The sequence below is a fragment of the Nomascus leucogenys genome, chromosome 5 (genome assembly GCF_006542625.1).
Source record: "Nomascus leucogenys isolate Asia chromosome 5, Asia_NLE_v1, whole genome shotgun sequence".
NCBI classification, from domain to species: Eukaryota; Metazoa; Chordata; class Mammalia; order Primates; family Hylobatidae; genus Nomascus; species Nomascus leucogenys.
Window position 1 is genome coordinate 26,414,622 of NC_044385.1, and position 20,768 is coordinate 26,435,389.

The window sequence follows — 20,768 nt, forward strand, 5'->3', positions numbered from 1 at the left end:
TAATCCCAGCACTTTGGGAGGCCGAGGCAGGCGGATCATGAGGTCAGGAGATCAAGACCACGATGAAACCCCGTCTCTACTAAAAATACAAAAAATTAGCCGGGCGTGGTGGCGGGCGCCTGTAGTCCCAGCTACTCAGAGAGGCTGAGGCAGGAGAATGGCGTGAACCTGGCAGGCAGAGCTTGCAGTGAGCCGAGATTGCGCCACTGCACTCCAGCCTGGGTGACAGAGCGAGACTCCGTCTCAAAAAAAAAAAAAAAAAGAATGGGAGAAAATATTTGCAAACTATCCATCTGACAAGGGATTGAATAGCCAGAATATATAAAGACCTCAAACAACACAGTAGCAAAAAACAAATAATCCAATTTTTAAATGGGTAAAAGATCTAAACACAAATATCTCAAAAGAAAACATACAAATGGCCAACAGGTGTATGAAAAAATGCTTAACATCACGAATTATCAGAGAAATGCAAACCAAAACCACAATATGATATCATCTCACCCCAGTTAAAATGCCTTTTATCAAAAATACGAGGAATAATGAATGCCAGCAAGGATATGGAGAAATGGGAACTCTCATACACTGTGTTTGGGAATGTAAATTAGTACAGCCAGTATAACGATTGTATTGAGTTTCCTCAAAAAACTAAAAATAGAACTACCATATGATACAGCAATTCCACTACTGGGCATATATCTAAAAGAAATGAAATCAGTATATTGAAGAGATGTTTGCACTCTTAGGTCTGTTGCAGCATTATTCACAATAACCAAAATATGGAATCAACCTAAGTGCCCATCAGTGAATGAATGGATAAAAAAAATGTGGTATATATATAAACAGTGGAATGCTATTCAGCCATAAAAAGATTGAAATTCTGTCATTTGCAGCAACATGGATGGAACTGAAGGTCATTATGTGAAGTGAAGTAAGTCAAGCACAGAAAGACAAATATCATATGTTCTCATTCATATGTGGGAGGAAAAACGTTGAATTTCATGAAGATAGAGAGTAAATTGGTGGTTACCAGAGGCTGGGAAAGGTAGTGAGTAGGAGCAGATGAAGAGAGGTTGATTAATGAGTATAAATACACAGTTTGACATAGGAAATAAGACCTAGTGTTTGATAGGTGAGTAGCGTGACTACAGTTTACAGTACACCATTGTATATTTCAAATAGCTAGAAGAGAATAATCTGAATGTTGTTAGCATAAAGAAAAGACAAATATTTGAGGTGATGGATACCCTAATTACACTGATTTGGTCTTTACAAATTATATTAAGATATTACATTACCACATGTACATCCATATGTATATCCATTATGTATCCATAAAAAAATAAAATATTTTTCAAAAGAAGGTGGAAGACCTAGATTCCTTTTCACTTAAGTAAGGAAAGATAAACAGTTGGGAATGTTTCACCTTGTAAGAGAAGTGAAAAGTATGCACATGTGTAATGGCCCATCCTACTTGACCATATATTTGAAAATGTGTCCTGTATGAAAAAGAGTACACTGATTCAGGTTTTAAGATTGGGGGAGTAGAGACAAGGAGTAAGGTAACCATTAATGGAGCAAATGACAGAAAGACAATAGGAAAGCAGGTTTTATGCCAGTAAACTTAAAAAAAAATTTTTTTAACACTAAAGTGAACTTCTATGATTTTCCTGTCACAAAAAGATATTTAATGGTAATAATAGCAGCTAAATAGTAATTATTCCGGTACAAGCACTGCGTCAAATCCTTTACTTGTGTTGTAATCTAATCCTAGCAATATTTTATGCAAAACACACCAGAAATCATCTTTACTGATACTTTTTTATTTTTATTTTTTGAGATGGAGTCTCAATCTGTCACGCAGGCTGGAGTGCAGTGGTATGATCTCAGCTCACTGAAGCCTCCAACTCCCGGGTTCCAGCGATTCTCCTGCCTCAGCCTCCTGAGTAACTGGGATTATAGGCATGCACCATCACATCCAGCTAATTTTTGTATTTTTAGGAGAAATGGTGTTTCACCATGTTGGCCAGGCTGGTCTTGATCTCCTGACCTCGTGATCTGCCTGCCTTGGCCTCCCAAAGTGTTGGGATTACAGGCGTGAGCCACCACACCTGGCCAATACTTTATTTAAATAAATATCTGACAATATCTATCCAGTTTAATGTATTCTACAAAAGAAATCCCAAGGATACACAATATTTTCCTTTTAAAATGGTTTAATATATGTGCACATAATATTTTCTATTTTTTCTTTTTTATCTTTATTAATTTTGTTATTGCTATTATTCCTAAGTTGAATGCTTTCATTATTTTTCAACCTTTTATTTTCTAAGAAAAATGCATTTTAAAACTGCAAAATTTCTTCTGAGTATTGCTTTGATTATGTCCCATTTATTTTGATAAGAGTTCTCATAACTTATTTCTAAATAGTTTTGCTTTGCTTTTATACCCAAGAACGTAGAGGGATATTTTATACTTCCAAGTGGACAGATTTATATGTGTGTGTTTATGTGGCTAGCAATTTCGTTAATTTCCATTTTATTGCATTGCACTCAGAGAATGCAACTTGCATGACCCCGTTTACTTTGGAATTTTTTGATATTTTCTCTGTGGCTTAACATATGAACTGATTTTGTAAATTTCTGTATATTTTTTAAAATGTGTTGTCTCTGTTGAATACCAAGTTTTACATATATCTATGAGATATGTGTATGTTATTCAAATGCTATTACTATATAATACCTTCTTTTTGTGTAGTCTTATTTTTTGTGCATCATTAGATTCTCCTTATATTTCTATCAGTTTTGTATATTTTGAAGTTGTTACATTCATGAAGTTAAGTGACTTCTTAGTGAACTGTACTTTTTTATTTTGTTTTTTTGTTTTTTTTTTGAGATGGAGTTTCACTCGTGTTGCCTACGCTGTAGTTCAGTGGTGCAATCTCAGCTCACTGCAACCTCCGCCTCCCAGGTTCAAGCGATTCTCCTGCCTTGGCCTCTTGAGGAGCTGGGATTACAGGCGCCCACCATGCCTGACTAATTTTTGTATTTTTAGTAGAGACAGTGTTTCACCATGTTGGCCAGGCTAGTCTTGAACTCCTGACCTCGTGATCCACCCACCTCGGCATCCCAAAGTGCTGGAATCACAGGCGTGAGCCACCACATCTGGCCATGAACTATACTTTTAATCAGTATAAATATGTCTCATTTTTCCTTTTATGCATTTGGCCTTAAATTCCATTTTACTTTATATTGATACACTAATACTAGCTTATTTAAACTTAATTTTAAATTTTTGAATAGTGTTACATTCACAGAGTTCAACCTTGAAAATGTACAAAAGCATATCTAAAGAAGTAGGCTCTTCACTCTGCTATCCCCCAGACACAGAATTTCCCTCCCAAGACACAGCGTTATCTGTATTTTGAATATATATCTGGATTGGGGTTTGGGCAGGGAAAGCAGGCACGTGCTTGAGCCACTATCTTGATTCAGACTGTGAATATTATTCCAGTGGTGTGAATGCAGCTAGAACACGTTCTCTTGCATCAGCCTAGAGTTGCAAATTCACATGTTGGGCCCAAGGAGAATGTCTTGTGGTCTATCTTAGGCCCTGTGTTCTAGGGAAGCCATTCTGTATTCCAGAACCTACGCCATTTTCTAGCTTGTTGGTGGGGAAGGGAAGTAGGAAGGTGGTAGTGGGTACAGAATCAGGGAGGTGTTGACATGGATTTGGGCCTTGAAATTACCCATTTTGGAGAAATTTATTTCTTGGAATACCCACTCATGAGAGACTTTCTGATGTTTCAAGACTATTAGGCTCAACGAATAATCAACCAATGAACAGTTTTGACTGATACTTATTGTCTTGATGTGGATAATCATTATAGACACAAGCCAGTTCCTACTCTTGAGAAGCTTAAAATTTAGAGGAGGTTAAAAATATTCAGAAAACGGCTGGGTGCGGTGGCTCACGCTTATAATCCCAGCACTTTGGGAGGCTGAGGCGGGCGGATCATAAGGTCAGGAGATCGAGACCATGGTGAAACCCCGTCTCTACTAAAAATACAAAAAAAAAAAAAAATTAGCCAGGCGTGGTGGCGGGCGCCTGTAGTCCCAGCTACTCGGAGAGGCTGAGGCAGGAGAATGGCGTGAACCCGGTAGGCGGAGCTTGCAGTGAGCCGCGATTGTGCCACTGCACTCCAGCCTGGGCGACAGAGCGAGACTCTGTCTCAAAAAAAAAAAAGAAAAAAAAATCAGAAAACAAGTAATAACATGAGGAAACTTAAAACCAAATGTATGCCTCAGGATGATTCTGTTGGTCTTAGAAAAGTGGTAAATTCACAGAACTCCTATATACATATGTGAGTTACATACATATATATATATGTATATATCTCCTTAAATGGAGCATTACTTCCTGCTGGCTGTTCTTTGCACAGAGCATTTGAAAAACAGCCCCATGATGTTAATGAGAATCACACCCAAAGTTTGATTTATATTAGCAGACCATGGACAGTTGTACCATAGATGAAGAATTAACTCCTCTCTTTCATTTATCATTTTCTTATTTTTCCCCATTCTTGATCTTATTCAGTCTTTTTATCTGTCTCCCCATCCCTTTTCTTTCTTTCTTCACTATCCTTCTCCCACTGCTTCTGATGAAGTATTCTCAACAAGCATTCTGAACAATCCCTCCTCTGTAGGCCTCCCTCCTGAGAAATTAGGTGGCTGTGTCAATGCCTCTGATGCCTATTTTTACACTCGTGTTTGTCCGGAGTCTGACGTGGTTTATCACAGTCTCTCCAAAGGCCTATTGTTCAGCACTTCAAGAAGAATGTTGTTATATTGACTGTTAGTGCGTCAGCCCGGCTCTCTCTGGAGGAGCTCTTGGATGAAATTAGATAATTTCCATTAGGAGACCGTGCATTATTAGTCCCCGGTGCCAAACTGGAGAATGAGCCAAGATGACTATTTCTGGCCAGGCTCACCTCAGGAAGGAACCTTCTTGGCTTTAATGGGATTTTGCTATTGTTGGTTGCCTTCTGTTTGACACCAGACCAGCCCAGGGTTGAAAATTGTTTAGAAAGCTGCATGAAATATAATAGAGCCCCATCCATTTGCTGAGGCACATTCCTGCACAATGTTTATTTTGAAGAAGGGAAAAAAATATATTGTCCTTGGCAGACAACAATTAAAAAAAAAGAAAGAAAGAAAGCAGTAACTTGAATCTCTGACCATATGCTTCTTGTTGCCAGTTGTGTTTAAAAACTCCCTGCCGGTATCAGAGAATTTCACACCAAAGTGATAAATCTTTTGTAATATTTATAAGCATCTTCATTACAGACCCAGGAAGATATTTGAAGTAATCAGGACTTTCAAGTTTGAGGCTGTTTTAAATGGGTGGATGATGAGGAGGGGAGGACTGAAAGAATATTCCAGGCTCACAGTGGTCCCAGTCTGGGCCCCAGATGTCAAGTCCACAAAAATCCCTCTGCCCTTCTCTCTGGTAAAAAACCTTTCTCATCCAATTCTAGGAGCTGAGCCTTTGTGAGCTGATTGTGTTCTGAGCAGAGTTAATCAATAAAGCAGTGGAGGATGGTAGAAATAAAACTCCTATTCAGTCTTAACGACATTCTAAGGATCAGATTTTGATCAGAGTTGTGGTGGGAGTATTGGGGCTTTTTGATTCAATAAAAGCTGGCTCATCATCAGAATTGACTACAGGGCAAAAGTTGTCTCTATTTTGGCACTGCTATGGAAAGAAATGTCTAGGAATATTGAAATATTGGACACTTTTGAATGAGATTGAAAACTGCTTTCCCTAAATTACTTTCTTACAAATGTGCTTAGTGTTGCAGGCTTAGCCTTCTTTTATTGTCCAGTCCCTTTGGGGCTAAGTGTGCATGCAAGAAAATGGTAAACAGAACAAGACAAAACAAAACCTAATGTGGGGTCTCAATAGACAATCCTTGAAAAAGCAATTAAATTGTATTTATAAGAACTCCTTTGTTGAATTAAAATGGTGTTTCCCAAGACTGTTTAAAGATATAATCTTCAAGTCAAGAAGCCAATTCCATCAATTGACATTTAGATGTCTTCTGACTTGTTTCCTCTCAGTTATTAGGCTTCAGCCTTGGCCTTTTCCTCTTTAGCTCTTTCAATAAATAATATGCACAACTAAGTCTTGACTGTCAACAACAATGGGGGAGAGGGGAAGCAGAGATAATTAAAAGATAATCACCAAAGCTGACCACCAAATCAACTTTGGACATAAATGTCATCCTTTTCCCATGAAATCTTTCATCAGAAATGCTGACCCATGGCCAAAACTCACTGATGGGTGGTGTGTGACCCCTGCACAAAAGGAAATGGAGACAGGCAATTCCAAAATGTATGTGGCTAATATATAGACTCTTCTCTGGCTCTGCCCAGATAAGGAGGTCCTGTTTTAGCTGGAAGGAGACCAAAGCATCCACGGTGCTAGGAATGAGTTTCACATGGCAGGCAGAATTCTAAGACGATTCTCAAATTCTTGCCTCATGGCAGGTGGAATTCTAAGACGATCCTCAAATTCTTGCTCCATGGTGTACTTGCTGTACATAATTCCCTCCCTGTGAGTGTTGGCAAGTCCTGTGAATAGGGTCGGATATCATTCCTGTGATTAGTCCACATTATATTGCAAAAAATGAAGAGATTTTGCAGATGTAATTGAGGTCCCAAATAATTTGATTTTGAGTGAACCAAACATGAGGTTATCTTGCAAGGGTTTGACTTAATCAAATGAAAGTCCTTAAAGGAGGCCATGTGTCCTTCCTCAGGAAAGAGGCACTGCCTTAGTCCCTTGGAGCTGCCATGGCAAAGTATCAGAGACAGAGTGATTTGTAAACAATAGAAGCTTATTTCTCACAGTTCTGGAGGCTGGAAGTCCAAAATCAGAGTGCCAGCATGGTTAGGTTCTGGTGACAGCTCTCTTCCTGTTTTGTAGACAGCTGCCTTCTCAAACGACAGAAAGAGAGCTAAAGAGCTCTCTGGAGTTCCTTATACAGAGGCACTAATCCCATAAATGAGGGCTCCATCCTCATGGCCTAATAACCTCTCAAAGGCCGTATCTCCTAATACGATCACATTGCGGTTTAGGATTTCAACATACAGATTTGGGGGAGAACACAAACATTCAGTCCATAATAGATGCTCTCCTGCAGGCTTTTAAAAAGCAAAAAGCCATGCTGTCAACTGCCTCTGGAGGGAGGCAGCATCTAGGACTTGAGGACCTCAGTCCTACCGTTGGGAGGAACTGAATTTTGCCAATACCCTACATGAGCTTGGAAGTGGAGCCCAAGCTCCAGATGAAAATGCAACTGGCCAATACTTTGTGCCTTATGAGACTCTGAGCAGAGGACCTAGTTAAGCCATGGCCAGATGCTTGAATGCTGAAACCATGAGATAGTAATGTATGTTTTACACCACTAAACTTGCTGTAATTTGTTACACTGCAATAGATAACTAATACAACCACCCTGGGGACAACATGACCAGTTCCAAAGGGCTGAAAGCTCTACCTGAGTTCGTGGATGCTGCAGGGCTTCAGATGGCAGTTTATCCGTGGGCTTGAACCTACAGGGGGCTGGAGGCTTTTAAGAGACTGTGCCTGAGATCTCTCAATTGCCTTCAGCTGGACGTGGCTGGCTGCCTGGGGTTCCTGAGGTCTTGAGGAAGCATTGGCTATTTTCTACTTGAAGCAGCCTTGTGGAGAGTGGAAATGACACAGCATGAGGCCACACCAGTCTGGGCAGGAAAGCGCCTTTTGATATTTATTAACCATGTATCTTGATCAAGTCATTTAAGCTCTTTGAATCTCAGATGTGTCAAAGGGAGATAATATAATTTTTAGAGTTATTTATAGAAGTAAATAAATAATCTATATTAAACACCTAACCCAGAGACTGGAATATAACCTGTGCTAAATCCATGCATTTTCTTTAAACTTAGCTTAAGAGCTGTCGGACAGCCTTAGTTCAATTCTGCCTCTGCTGCTTGCTAGTCTGTTACTTAACTGCTCTCTGCTTCCACATGATCATGAATAAAATGAAAATCGCGTTCGTACTTATTGTATACAGTTGTAAGCATTAAATAAAATAATTCAAGTAAAGCACTTATCATCTGCATGGCACATAGTAATGTTAATATGTGTAGTTATTATCCCTTCTTCACTCCTGATGCCCAAACTGGAATTCTTCATTTCCTCTTCCATAGTCTCATCAACTAATTGAATTTCTAAGATAGCACTTCTCATATTCTCAGATACCTGTATTGTAAGAAGTTGCATGCATTTCTTTCTCTCCCACTCTACCTTTCACTTTATGAGGTAGGAGCCATAATTGATTGATTTCTGCAATCCACCCAGAGCCTTGTCTATCACCTTCCATGTAGCAGATGATCAAAAGCATTAACTTGACTGCACTTTGAATTAAATTGAACAGAGCTAATGGCAGATAAGTGCTACTTATGCACTAAGAAATGCCAGTGACCTCATAGACTCATTTGGTCTTTTCTTCTTGGTAGATCAAGTTGGACCGGATCAATCTGTCCCTAACTTTGGTTGAAATATCCCTACATAAAGAGTTATTCATATCATTCATCAATCGACCAACTGAGCATTTATTTTCTGGGAGATGTACATCTATAGCATCTAGTAGATGCTTTGGCAGTACAAACCAAGAGGCAGAAGCGAGATTCCTCTTCTCAGAAACCTCCATGATAATGCAGGGAACACTCTCCTAGTCCAGAACTCCTTTTTCTGTAATGTTGCCCCTGCCCCAGCTCTGCTCATACCTTCTCCTCTGAACTCAAGAGAGACTCCCCAAAACAGCTGCTCGCCATCCTCAGCCACATGAACCTCACATAATTAAGACCCATTACTGAATCACCCTCAGCCGTGGCTTCACTTAGGCTCTGCCTGGAAAACAAGGATATTGATGATGACCTGCCTGGTAGGGCGACTGTGAGAAATAACTCATTAAAATGGCTGCACAGTGCAATGAAAAGGCCAGAGAATAAGATCAAGCAGCTCTCCCTGGCACTCCATTCATTTTCAAGGGAAAACAATTCCAGATCAGAGCTATAAAAAGAATGCCAAAGATAAAGCGAGCCTCTCTCCCCACCTCGGGTTATTTGTTTTCAATGAGGACCCAGGCACTTGCCTGCCTCCTTTTCAGCCTTTATCACAGCACATTTCTCATCTGTTCTTTTATTCACGCTGGGTCATTTTCATTGTCTCCTGCTCAGAAATGTATGATAAGAATCTAGCTGAGTGGCATTCGGAAAACCCGCTGCTCAACAAAGGAACCTGCCATTGTGACCCACGCACTTCAAAGCTCTTGCAATATCTTATTTTTATTGTTTCTTTATGTTTTTCAAAAGTATGAACAATGTGGTTTGCGTCCTAGACCATCTGTGGGAAAATATATTTCTCACTAGTTGGATCCTGAACTGCCAATGACTAAAGAAAATGTATAGTAATTCATGTTAAGGTTTGTAAAAATGCTTAACAAATTTTTTTTCTTCTAAAGTACAATAGCACTGATTAGATACTTGGGTAGAAACCCAAGAGTCAAGATGTCCCAACTAGATTGCTCCTGAGTTAATTTAGCATATCTTTATTTATTAATTCAATATAACAGGGTGTAACAAATGCAAAGTATTACGATAGGCCTGAGGGGAGCAGAAAGAGCCTATGCTTTTCATAGGAAGGGCCTGACATGTCTACCAAGTATTACAGAAAAGGACAGTAACAAGGGACCAATGAATGGTATAGATGGGCTTCACAATTATGAGGATTACTCTTAACAGTGCATAGGGCTAGTTTAACAGATCAAGTTAGTCAAAACAAAATTGATAATACATTATAGAGAACAGGAATTAAAGGAAATTCTCCAAATAGCAAGGAGGCATAAATTGAAGGGAAATGGTAAAGTGGCTTCCTATGATTCATTCATAGAAGCAGAATTAATTGGGCAAACTCAGCAAAAGGTAGTTATTCTGAGCTTTCCTCATTGCAAATACCATTCTTGGCCTTCTCCAGTGACATACTAACACTCACTGGGGTTAGTTTCCTGGACTGTAAGATGTTCCTAGTTCCTATCTCGTTCAAACTATTTTCTCAGCATCTAGCAAGGTGCCTGGTGCACAGGCAAGTATGTGTTTTCTGAATGAATCAAATAAAAACCTGAGTCTAAATGGCATCTTGAAAGGGACTCCACATTTTGTTTCCTTTCTTCCACCAACTCCTATTTTTGGGACACCAGTGGCAAATATTTAACTTAATCATATTTTTCTGTCCATGTCATATTATCATCATCATCCCTCGCAAGGCTCCTTTCTTATGTTATTTTACTTTATTATTTTCTCCTTTTATTCTTCCAGCCTGACTTTCACTCATTTCTCTCCCATAAGCACCCACTCCTGGGTATCTAATTTATGTTCTTAGTTAGGTCCATACCTGTAAATATCATGATATTATTGCATATATGTGATTAATGTACACAAATCATATTTAGCTGTGGATCTCATTATATTAATTACTTTTTCATGCAAAAATATATTTTCGAGATTTAGTCATGTTGTCATTTATAGATTGATTGATTGATTGATAAATAAGATAGATGACAGATAGACAGACGATAGATAGATAGATAAATAATTTAAAAATTCTGACTCTGCATTGTATTCCATTATTTGTGTCTGCCATAACTATTCGTTCCTTGGGAAGAGACTTATGGTTGCCTTTAACTCCTCACTATTTCAATTGCCTCTACTAAACAATCCTTTCCCAATGGATTTTGTTGGTAACTTATAATTTTGATACAATTTCAAATTTAAAGAAAAGTTGAAAGAATAGTGCAAGAAATGCCCATATTCTCTTTACCTAGATTTATTAACCATTTATTATTTTGCCCCATTTGCTTCATTACTTTCTATTTCTATCTATTTATATGTATGCATTTTTAATCATTTGAGAGTAAGCTGGAGATATCAGCCCCTTTATCCCTAAATATTTCAATGTCTATTTCCTTAAAAACACAAACATTCTTTTATATGTCACAGTTCCATTATCAAAATCTGGATATTATGTAACCTACATTGCATATTCAAATGGTAACATTTGTCCCAGTACTGGGCACAGAGCTATTCTGCTCTCCCAAACCAGTATCCAGTCCAGGATCATGCATTGTGCTGTGCTGGCTTATCTCTTTAACCTCCTTTAATTTGGAACAGTTTCTCAGCTTTTTTTCTTAACCTTGACTCTTCTGAAGAGGACAGATCAGTTATTTTGTAGAATATTCTTCAATTTGAGTTTGTCTAAAGTTTCTTGATGTAAGGTGAAAAGTACCATATTTCTCCACTGTAAGGGTAGTATTTTCACCTTTGTAACTAATAAGTAATATTTTGCAAGATCCTTTGAGACAATGTAAATGTTATTTTCTTCCCTAAATTTTCACTTTTCAGTTTTAGCACCCATTGATAATTTTCTAACTCCAGCATTCCTTCTGTTGTAAGGAAGAGCTTGTTCTTTACCTGTATTTATTTATTTATTCATTGACTGATAATATCAATATGGATTGATGGATTTTCATTTTGTCAAATAAGTTTAATTTATTACTATTCAATTATAAAATTATAATAGATTTGGCCTGTGACAGCCACTTCAGGCTAGCTCCAATATGGTTTTAACATATCCTCATTACTCGACAAGCACTTCCTGACTTTCTGGCACAAACAAGATGTTCTAGGCTCGTTGTTGACTTCTGCCCCAGCCCTGGAATCAACCTTTTCTCCAAAGAACTCTGATTTCTTTTAATGGAAGGTGGTATTTAGAAACCAAGATCTGGGCATTAGATAGAATCATTGCCACTGATGTGGCATGGCTTTTAGGTCTTTTCAGGCGACAGTGGCTAGGAAATATATATAATATATAATGTATTTTATTATACTGATGTTCAGACTGATACCCCTAATCTCAATTCAACAACACAGGGCACATTCTACTCATCCTTCTTGCTGTGTTTATAACTCCAACAATGGGAAATCTGGCTCCCATTATCCTCAATATATTTACTCTTTTGCTAACCATTACTACTTCAATAAGCAAACTTCATAATAAGTTTAATGTTTGCTTACAGTTCTTTTTCATATACAATCTTCAGAAGTGAAATGCACAGATTTTAACTGCAATTTGATGAGTAGTAGTAAATGAAATCACCCATCCAACCACACAGCTATCAAGATATAAGGCATTTCCATGATCCCAGAAAGTTCTTTTGTCAACCACCTTCCCACCGGCAGCCATTTCTTATATTTTATTTTTTTCACCATAGATTTTTGTCTGTTTTCCTGTTCTTGGCCTCATATAAATGGGATCATAAAGTATCTACTCCCTTTTGTTTTGCTTCTTGCTCAGCATGTCTGAGACATTGATCCACGTTGTTGTGTGTTCTAACAGTTCTTTCCTTTGTATTGTTCAGTAGTATACCATTGTATGACTATACCACATTGATCTATCTATTCTTCTATTCATAGACATTGGTTTCCAGTTATTGTCTATTATGAATAAAGTTGCTATAAACATTCTTGTAAAGTCTTTTTGTGGACATATGTTTCACTTCATTAATCTTCCAAAATAACCAATTTTTGATTTTGTTAGTTGTCTCTATTATTTTTCTATTTTCCATGTGATTGATTTCTTCTCTTATCCCCAGCATTTCTTTCTTTATATTTACGGTGGGTTTAATTGCTCTTCTTTTTCTAGTTTCATAAAGTAGAAACTTGGATTTTATATGGCCTCCCAAAGGGCTGGGATTACAGGCATAAGCCACCGCACCCGAATGACTGAATATTTTTTAGCATTCCATTTTATCTCCTCTACTGGCTACTTAGCTTTACCTCTTTGCATTTTTTGTTTAGCAGTTGTTCTAGGGATTGTATATGTATCCTTAACTTATTACTTAGAGCTAATATTGCCTGAAATATAAGAGCATATTGCAACAGTATAATTCCATCTGTCCGCTCCCAGCCTTTGTGCTATTGTTACATACATATTATATCTCAATACATTATAAACCCCAAAAAGATTACTCTAATTTTTGCTTTAAACAGTCACATATTTTAAAGAAATGAAAGGAAGAAAAAATACTTTCATCCCACTGAACTCTCTATTTCAACTATTATATTTTTTCTACCCTGTATTTCCATTTGGCTCCTATTCATAATTTATATCTGCTTCTTGTTTCCAACATCCTTTATTAGAACTTTGAAAATATTAATTACATTTATTTATATTCCTGTTCTTCCCAGACCCTTAACTCTTCTTCCTCTGGTATATGTTGTTCAGTTTTTGCCTTTCTTTACTGATATTTGTGTTCCTCAGAATTCTCTCTTTTTTTTTTTCTTCTGAAATGCTATCAGCTACCATTACTGTTCGTATATACCTTGGAGGAGAGTCAAATGCCTAGATTGTATAGACCCCAAGTGAGTTGAGAAAGGGGCACGCTTCTAAGCACTTCAGGGTAATGTTGCATTCTGCTATAATTCCTAGGTATGTAGTAATGCCCAGAACCTCCACTCAGGCACTGCTCTTTTCAGAGGCTGTCTTTCTCTGTGGTAATCTCTAAGCCCAAAGCATCAGTAGGACATTGCTCTCATATTGCATATTGCTCTTGTATTTCATGCAATATTAGCTCTAAGTGATAAGTTAAGGATGCATATGCAATCCCTAGAACAACTGCTAAAAAAAACAAATGCAAAGAGGTAAGTAACCAGTAGAGGAGGTAAAATGGAATGTTAAAAAGGTTTTGGTAAGGGAATCCTCAGAGTGGCCTGCCCAGCAAATCTCTATTTACTATCCTAGTCAGGATCTAGGATCTTATTCTGTTGCCTTTGAGAAGCATAACTATTTTCCTGTCCTATAGGGTCAATGTGATGGGCAGTGATCCATCCAGATAAATATGAAGGAAAGAAAGAAACCAACTGGCAAGCACTTTCCAGGCACAACTCTAATATGTTAGCCAAGGTTCTCCAGAGAAACAAAACCAACAGGAGACTAATTGGCTCACAGGATTATGGGGGCTGGCCAAGAAGTCTCAAGGTCAGTAGTCAGCAACTGAAGACCCAGCACAGCCGAAGTGTCATTCCAGTCTGAGTCCAAAGACCTGAGAACCAGGAGAGCTGATGGCGTAAATTCCAGTCTGAAAGCTGGCAGGCTCAAAGCCCAGGAAGAGCTGATGTTTTAGTTCAAATCCAAAGGTAGAAAAAGACTGATGTTCCTGCTCAAATAGTCCAGCAGAAGAATTTTCCTCTTTCTCAGTCTTTTTGTTCTAGCCAAGCCTTCAACTGATTAGATGAGGCCCACCCATATTAGGAAAGGCAATCTGCATTACTCAGTCTACCAATTCAAATGCCAACCTTATCCAGAAACATCCTCACAGACAAACCCAGGATAATGTTTGATCAAATGTCAGGGCGTCCTTGGTCCAGTCAAGCTGACATAAAATGACTCATCACACCCAAAGTGTCTGTGACATTTTGCCCTCCCCCAGTCTCACCCTTACCATGTCTCCCACCCTCACCACGAAAATTTCTACGGTTTTTCTCTTCATTTTCAGGATCTGGCAACTTCCTCTCACTTCAAGATTGGGCTTTGGGAGGAAGCCAATATCCTGTGCTAGTTCACCACCTTTTTTGAAACTAGAAGCTTTCAAAGCATTTAATTTCTACCTGATATAGGAAACTCCTAACTGTAAGATTACTCTAAGACATTTCTTTAAAAGGTACAGAAGACTCATTAGCGGTTTTCCAACTTCTCTAACCTGAAAGAAGTAGGAGAGGAAAGCACAGACTTGTTATCAATCAAGTTGTGTCTGCCTGGTTTTCTGTGGGTGTGTTTTGTTTTTAATAAACGGCTGCTAATAGTTGAAATTCAATATACTAGCCATAAAAGAAATGTGACAGGTCATGAGCCAAAAGAAGTCAACTATAGGAAGTGGAAATTTTGAATAAGACAATGAGATTCAGTGAGTGATAAATATAGTGTATCATGTGAGCTTTTAGTCCCAGAAGAAAATAATTTTATAGACTTAAAGTTATTGATGGTGCCAGATTTCCCTTCCCCTGAGGGAGCATTTCCCAGCCTTTCATCCAAACCTTCTCTTACTCCACACCCTGCACTCCTTTTCCTAATGGGTTTCTGAAGTCCCAGTTAGAGAATGCTGCAGGGTGAACGGAGAGGCGCAGTGTGTCAGCCTAAAAAACAAATCCAGAGAAATCTGCCAAGCATCAAAGTGCTGTTAAAACCTGGAGCTGGCCTCTGGTGTGGTCTGTTTGTGTTTTATGTTGCATTTCAAGATGTTTGGAGCAGCCCCTTGGTTCTTGAGGAAGAGGGAAGTAGATGAGATTTCGACTGCACTATTACTCATTCCTTTGTCCTGTGGAAAGCAGACTTATGGCTACTGTTGCAGAAGGAGGCATGATTATGTTTACTCATATATTTCTTTGTGTTTTTCTTCCTACCAGGCCAGGTGGTCTCAGAAGAGGCAACTGGTTGCCAGGATGCACAGTCTATGAAACCCAGAAGTAACTCTGGAGATCCTCCAATTACCTCTCACTTTACAGTGGAGGAAACTGAGGCCCAGATGGAGTCAGTAGTTTACTTGAGATCTCACAGTTGCAGAAGTGGACTAGAAGCCAGGTGATCTGATTCCTAAACCAATGTATTTTCCATTACACTGAGAATTCACACGTGAAGTCCTTTAAGACTTCACTTTAAGACTTTCCTTTAAGTTCTTTAAGACTTTCACCTGTTACATAAGAGTATGTTATTCATCTTTTTTTTTTTTTTTTTTTTTTTTTTTGAGACGGAGTTTTGCTCTTGTTGCCCAGGCTGGAATGTAAATGGCGTGATCTCGACATATTGCAACCTCTGCCTCCCAGGTTCAAGCGATTCTCCTGCCTCAGCCTCCCGAGTAGCTGGGATTACAGGCACCTGCCACCACGCCTGGCTAACTTTTTTGTATTTTTAGTAGAGATGGGGTTTCACCACGTTGGCCAGGCTGGTCTTGAACTCTTGACCTCAGGTGATCCACCCACCTTGGCCTCCCAAAGTGCTGGGATTAGAGGCATGAGCCACCGCGCCCAGGCTTTGATTTTTTTGTTTGTTTTTAATGAATTAATGGCCTTGGCTTTCAGAGGTAATGCTTTTATTCCTATTTATTTCTACAGTTTGCTCCTTTAAATTACTCCTTTCTTGGTGGTGGGGAAGTTACTGGGTAGAAATAAGGTAGCCTAATTTGAAACAATTAGCCTTAGCTTTTATTTTTTGATGCAAGTGTTTATAAAGCCAGAGTTGAGGAAAAGCTAGAGATGGGGCACAGAGACCCGCCCTTGCTTTCCCAACCCTGAACGACACACAGTCAGTGGATTGTTCACTCAGTTGTCAGCCTATGTGCCTTCCTAGAGCTGCTGTGATATGTCAAGTTGTGTACAATGCTGGGCATATGAAACTAGAGTATATGATTTCATTCTTTAGGCAGCTGAGAAGACACAACCCAATGAATCAATTTCTTGCCAGCATGTTACATGCCATAATGGAAGTATACACAGGTGCTGTGGAAGCAAAAAAGAGACACCTAGCCCAGGAGACATTGATTATATCACACTGTCATTCTCATTTACACATGTGTTGGGTCTTAGTTATCTATTTTACCAGCATCCTACATAATACCAGCTCATGGTAGTTGACAAACAATTGTTAAATGAATGAATGCATAGCTAAGCATTACCGATTTTGTGAATACAGTCTAGAATGGGAAAGGACCCAGTACTTTGCTTACACCCACAGGTAGCCAACCGGCAGCCACAGACCTGAATCTGATCCACTGTCTTCTGCTCATGCCATGGCTGTTGTTTTTGTTTTTTTTTTAATTGAGTCGTCTTTACTTAAAAATGCTAATTTCCAGCTTCTCTTGTAAGATCAGAATATCTGAAAACACTTTACACTTATTCCAAAATGACTCCAACTGGTTGGAGCTAAGTAGAACTTAGAGCCTATGATGATTAATTTTATGTGTTGATTTGACTGGGCTAAGGGGTGCCCAGATAGCTGGGAAAACAATATCTCTAAGTGTGTCTGTGAGGGTGTTTCTGGAACAGGTGTGAATCAGTAGACTGAGTAAAGAAGATCCACCCTCATCAATGTGAATAGGCATCATCCAGCCCATTGAGGGCTCAAATAAAACAAAAGGCAGAGGAAGGGTGAATTCTGTCTTCCGGAGCTGGGACATCTTCCCTTAGATATCAGAGCTCCTGGTTCTCAAGCCTTTGGACTTTGGGACTTACACCATCAGTTCTCCTTGATCTTATGACTTTGGATTCAGACTTAATTACGTCACTGGCTTTGCTGTTTCTCCAGCTTGCAGACAGGAGATGGTGGGTCTTCTAGGCCTCCACAATTGCATGAGCCAACTCCCATAGTAAATCTCTTTACATATCTATCCAACGGGTTCCACTTCTCTGGAGAATGCTGACTAACACAGATCCCCTTCGATCAAGCACGAGCCCTGAGTTGGCCATGGTCCTACCTGTCATAATGAGAGAACTCTTCTCATTTGTGTTATGGGTCCTGGAGGCATTTGATTATTGGTCTGGACATTCACAGGAAACCCATGTAGAAATAGCAAGTATATCTAGGAAAACTAGGAGAGAATTCCCAGAGTTCTAAGGGCTTATAGAAGTGCAGTGTCAATGAATGCAGGATTGAGCCAAGCTGGAGAGAGGGAGGCTGGCCTGCAGGAGAAGAGATCCTTTACTGGTACCTGAATTGGCTCCTGCCAAGTTTATCTCTGCCGATGAGGAAGCTTTGCCTCTAGTTTCTCTCCTGAGAAGGGAGAATTTCAATCAACCCTGGCTTTTCATAAAGGACTTGGGGCTGCTGGCTGAATAGCCTGTTTGTTGGGGTTCACCCATGGGGATCTGCAAGGAGGCCTGAATCTTCTGATCCATCCAACCTCTCATTTTACACTTGAAGAAACTGAGGCTGAGAGAAGGGAAGTGACTTGGCCAAGGCCACACAGCAAGGTCAAGATCCAAGACTAAAACCAATTGCTTCTCTGTTTTGCTTATTACTACAGCACAGAAATAAAGAAAAAGGGAATGGGAGAGAAGAGGTAGGTGTGGGGAGGCAATATGAAAACATGGAACAAGTGCTCCGCTTTTAGAATAACCAGAACTTTGAGCCCAGAAGATTTCTTTTCTTTTAATAAATAAATGTTTTATAATCTTACTTCTGTGGCTGGTGGGGAAAAAAGTCCTTCAAGTCTCCAATGAATGTTAGGAAAACCTCCATTAAATTCTAGTCTTCAAATCTGAGTCATAATAACTATAATAAACTCTGGGAGTGTTTCTTTAGGGTTTCTCTTTCAGGGTGGAGAGGAGACAGCAAAAAGAATAGGCAAGTTTTCACAGGAAAAACTTGTAAATAGGCAAGTATAACAAGAAAATGTATAAACTGGGATGGCTTCATAATTAGGCATAGCCTAATTGTGCTTATGTGTCTAGTCAAGTGTTCCAGGGGAAGAAGGTGTTGGGGATGAGGGAGTAGGATTGGGTTGCGGGTAGTAGACTATATAAGGCATCATGCTCCTTCCCATGGAGGGCATGTATAATGGTTAATATTAGGTGTCAATTTGATTAGATTGAAGGATGCAAACTATTGTTCCAGGGTGTGTCTGTGAGGGTGTTGCCAAAGGATATTAACTTTTGAGTCAGCGATCTGGGCAGGCACCATCTAATCAGCTGCCAGTGCAGCCAGAATAAAAGCAGACAGAGGAACATGGAAGGAGTAGACTTGCTGAGGCTTCCAGCCTTCATCGTTCTCTCATGCTGGATGCTTCCTGCCCTCGAACAACAGACTCCAAGTTCTTCAGCTTTTGGACTCTTGGATTTACACCAGCAGTTTGCCGGGGGCTCTGGGGCCTTCAGAAGGCTGCACTGTCAGCTTCCCTACTTTTGAGGTTTGGGGACTCAGACTGGCTTCCCTGCTCTTCAGCTTGCAGACAGCCTATTGTGGGACTTCACCTTGTGATCATGCAAGTCAATACTACTTAATAAGCTCCCCCTCATTTATACATCTATCCTATTAGTTCTGTCCCTCTAGAGAAACCTGACTAATATAGCATGTGTATGTGCTGTTCCCTTTGCTTGGAATGCTTGTCCTCACTCTGACCCTAAGCACCACCACTCCCTTCCTTCCTGGAGCTCAGGCCGTTATCCTCCAGGGCTCTGTTGAAATGTTCCCTGGGCACCCCGCACTCTGCTCCACAGCACTCATCACATTTGTCACTTGTGTAATTTGTTGCTTATCCCAGGCTTCCGTATTACACCATAAGCTCCATTAATGACAGTGTTGTCTGCCTTGGTTTTGTTCATGATGAGCACAGTGCCTGGCCCACAGTACCAGCTCAGTAAGTATTTAGCAAAGGGCTTTATGAGGTCATCCCTGGCTCCAGCACCTCACAGTCTTTATGGTGACTGTTCAGAGGGCAGCTAAGCAGAAAAGAAGTTTTCAACAAGTTTTCCCTCTCAGTACTACATGGCAAGTCACATCTCCAAACTGGGGAGTGTGCCTGAAGAGTCAGGTCTGGCAGAGAGAGGATTTATTGCCCTAGGTTTAAACAAGCAATCTCGACATAACTTCCAAAGGCATTGGCTGCTTGGAAGAAGTGAGTCCCTTGGGTCATTCCCTTCATTATTGTGAACTCGTGGCTGAGCAGGACAGAAATGTCACACAGGTGGACTGAGAACAAAACGATTTCAGATACAGGAGCCCCAAAGTGGCATCCCAAGGACAGGTGCTCAGAATTACATGACTTGGTTTTCTGTTGAGCTATTTCTGTCTTGGATAATTATGGCAAGAGCTCTTGGCCAGTGGTGGGAATTAATTGATTTTAATTCTCCTGTAAAGATTCTCTTAAGTAAAAGTAAACCATTTGCAAACTGGAGTTCTTTGAGTTATTGGTAACAACTTACTTTGCACACACCTCATAGCACACTGGTTAATAGCCCCCGCCAAATAACTAATATTTAGGCACTTTGCTAATGTATGCAAAGTGCTTTTAAGTATTATGCTATTAAATCTTCACAACATCACAGGTAGGTATTAGCACCATCTTACCTATTTTATGGCTATCCAAACAGAGGTCTTCAAAAGTTAGAAAATCTGCACAGTCACAGAGCCAGTGGAGCCACAGCTGAGGCGTGGACAGGCTGCTCTCCTACCACCTGCCAGGCCCCTCTTGCCCAGCTCATGAGGTCCAAAGTTTTCTCAACAAACTGCTTGGTGTCAGTGTTGTAACCTGGAGCATTGCCCTGCAGCAGAAAGGTAGGCCTGGACATTCGCATGTCAGCATGGGGCAAATCTGATAATTTCCAGTTGGGATCCAAGAAAAAGAAAAGCTCTCCACATGCCAACAACATTGTTATGAAGCTCTCTTGACCCAGCTACCCAACAGTGATCCCAAACATTTGGTCTCTCCAGTGTGTGTATGGGGGTAAGGGGCAGCTGGGCATGTAGCCTTGTACACTTAGCACTTGGAGAGGTAGGGACAGGGGTCTAAATTAAGTGAAACGCTGCCCAGGGGCTGGCTTTGGGAAGCATGCCCAGCAGCCATGTGGAAGTTCACTGCATTGAGGTGAATTACACCAGGTGGAGTGAGTACAGGA

At 39.9% G+C, this 20,768-nt stretch overlaps 1 long non-coding RNA gene across 1 annotated transcript in view; it reads left to right on the top strand.

Moving 5' to 3' along the window:
- Positions 1 to 16,003, top strand: part of LOC115835142 — a 48,550-nt gene extending 32,547 nt beyond the window's left edge. The window contains exons 2-3 of the long non-coding RNA XR_004030086.1: positions 15,567 to 15,741; positions 15,908 to 16,003. This is a non-coding gene — a long non-coding RNA (uncharacterized LOC115835142). The remainder of the gene's footprint in view (positions 1 to 15,566; positions 15,742 to 15,907) is intronic.
- Positions 16,004 to 20,768: the final 4,765 nt, after the last annotated feature.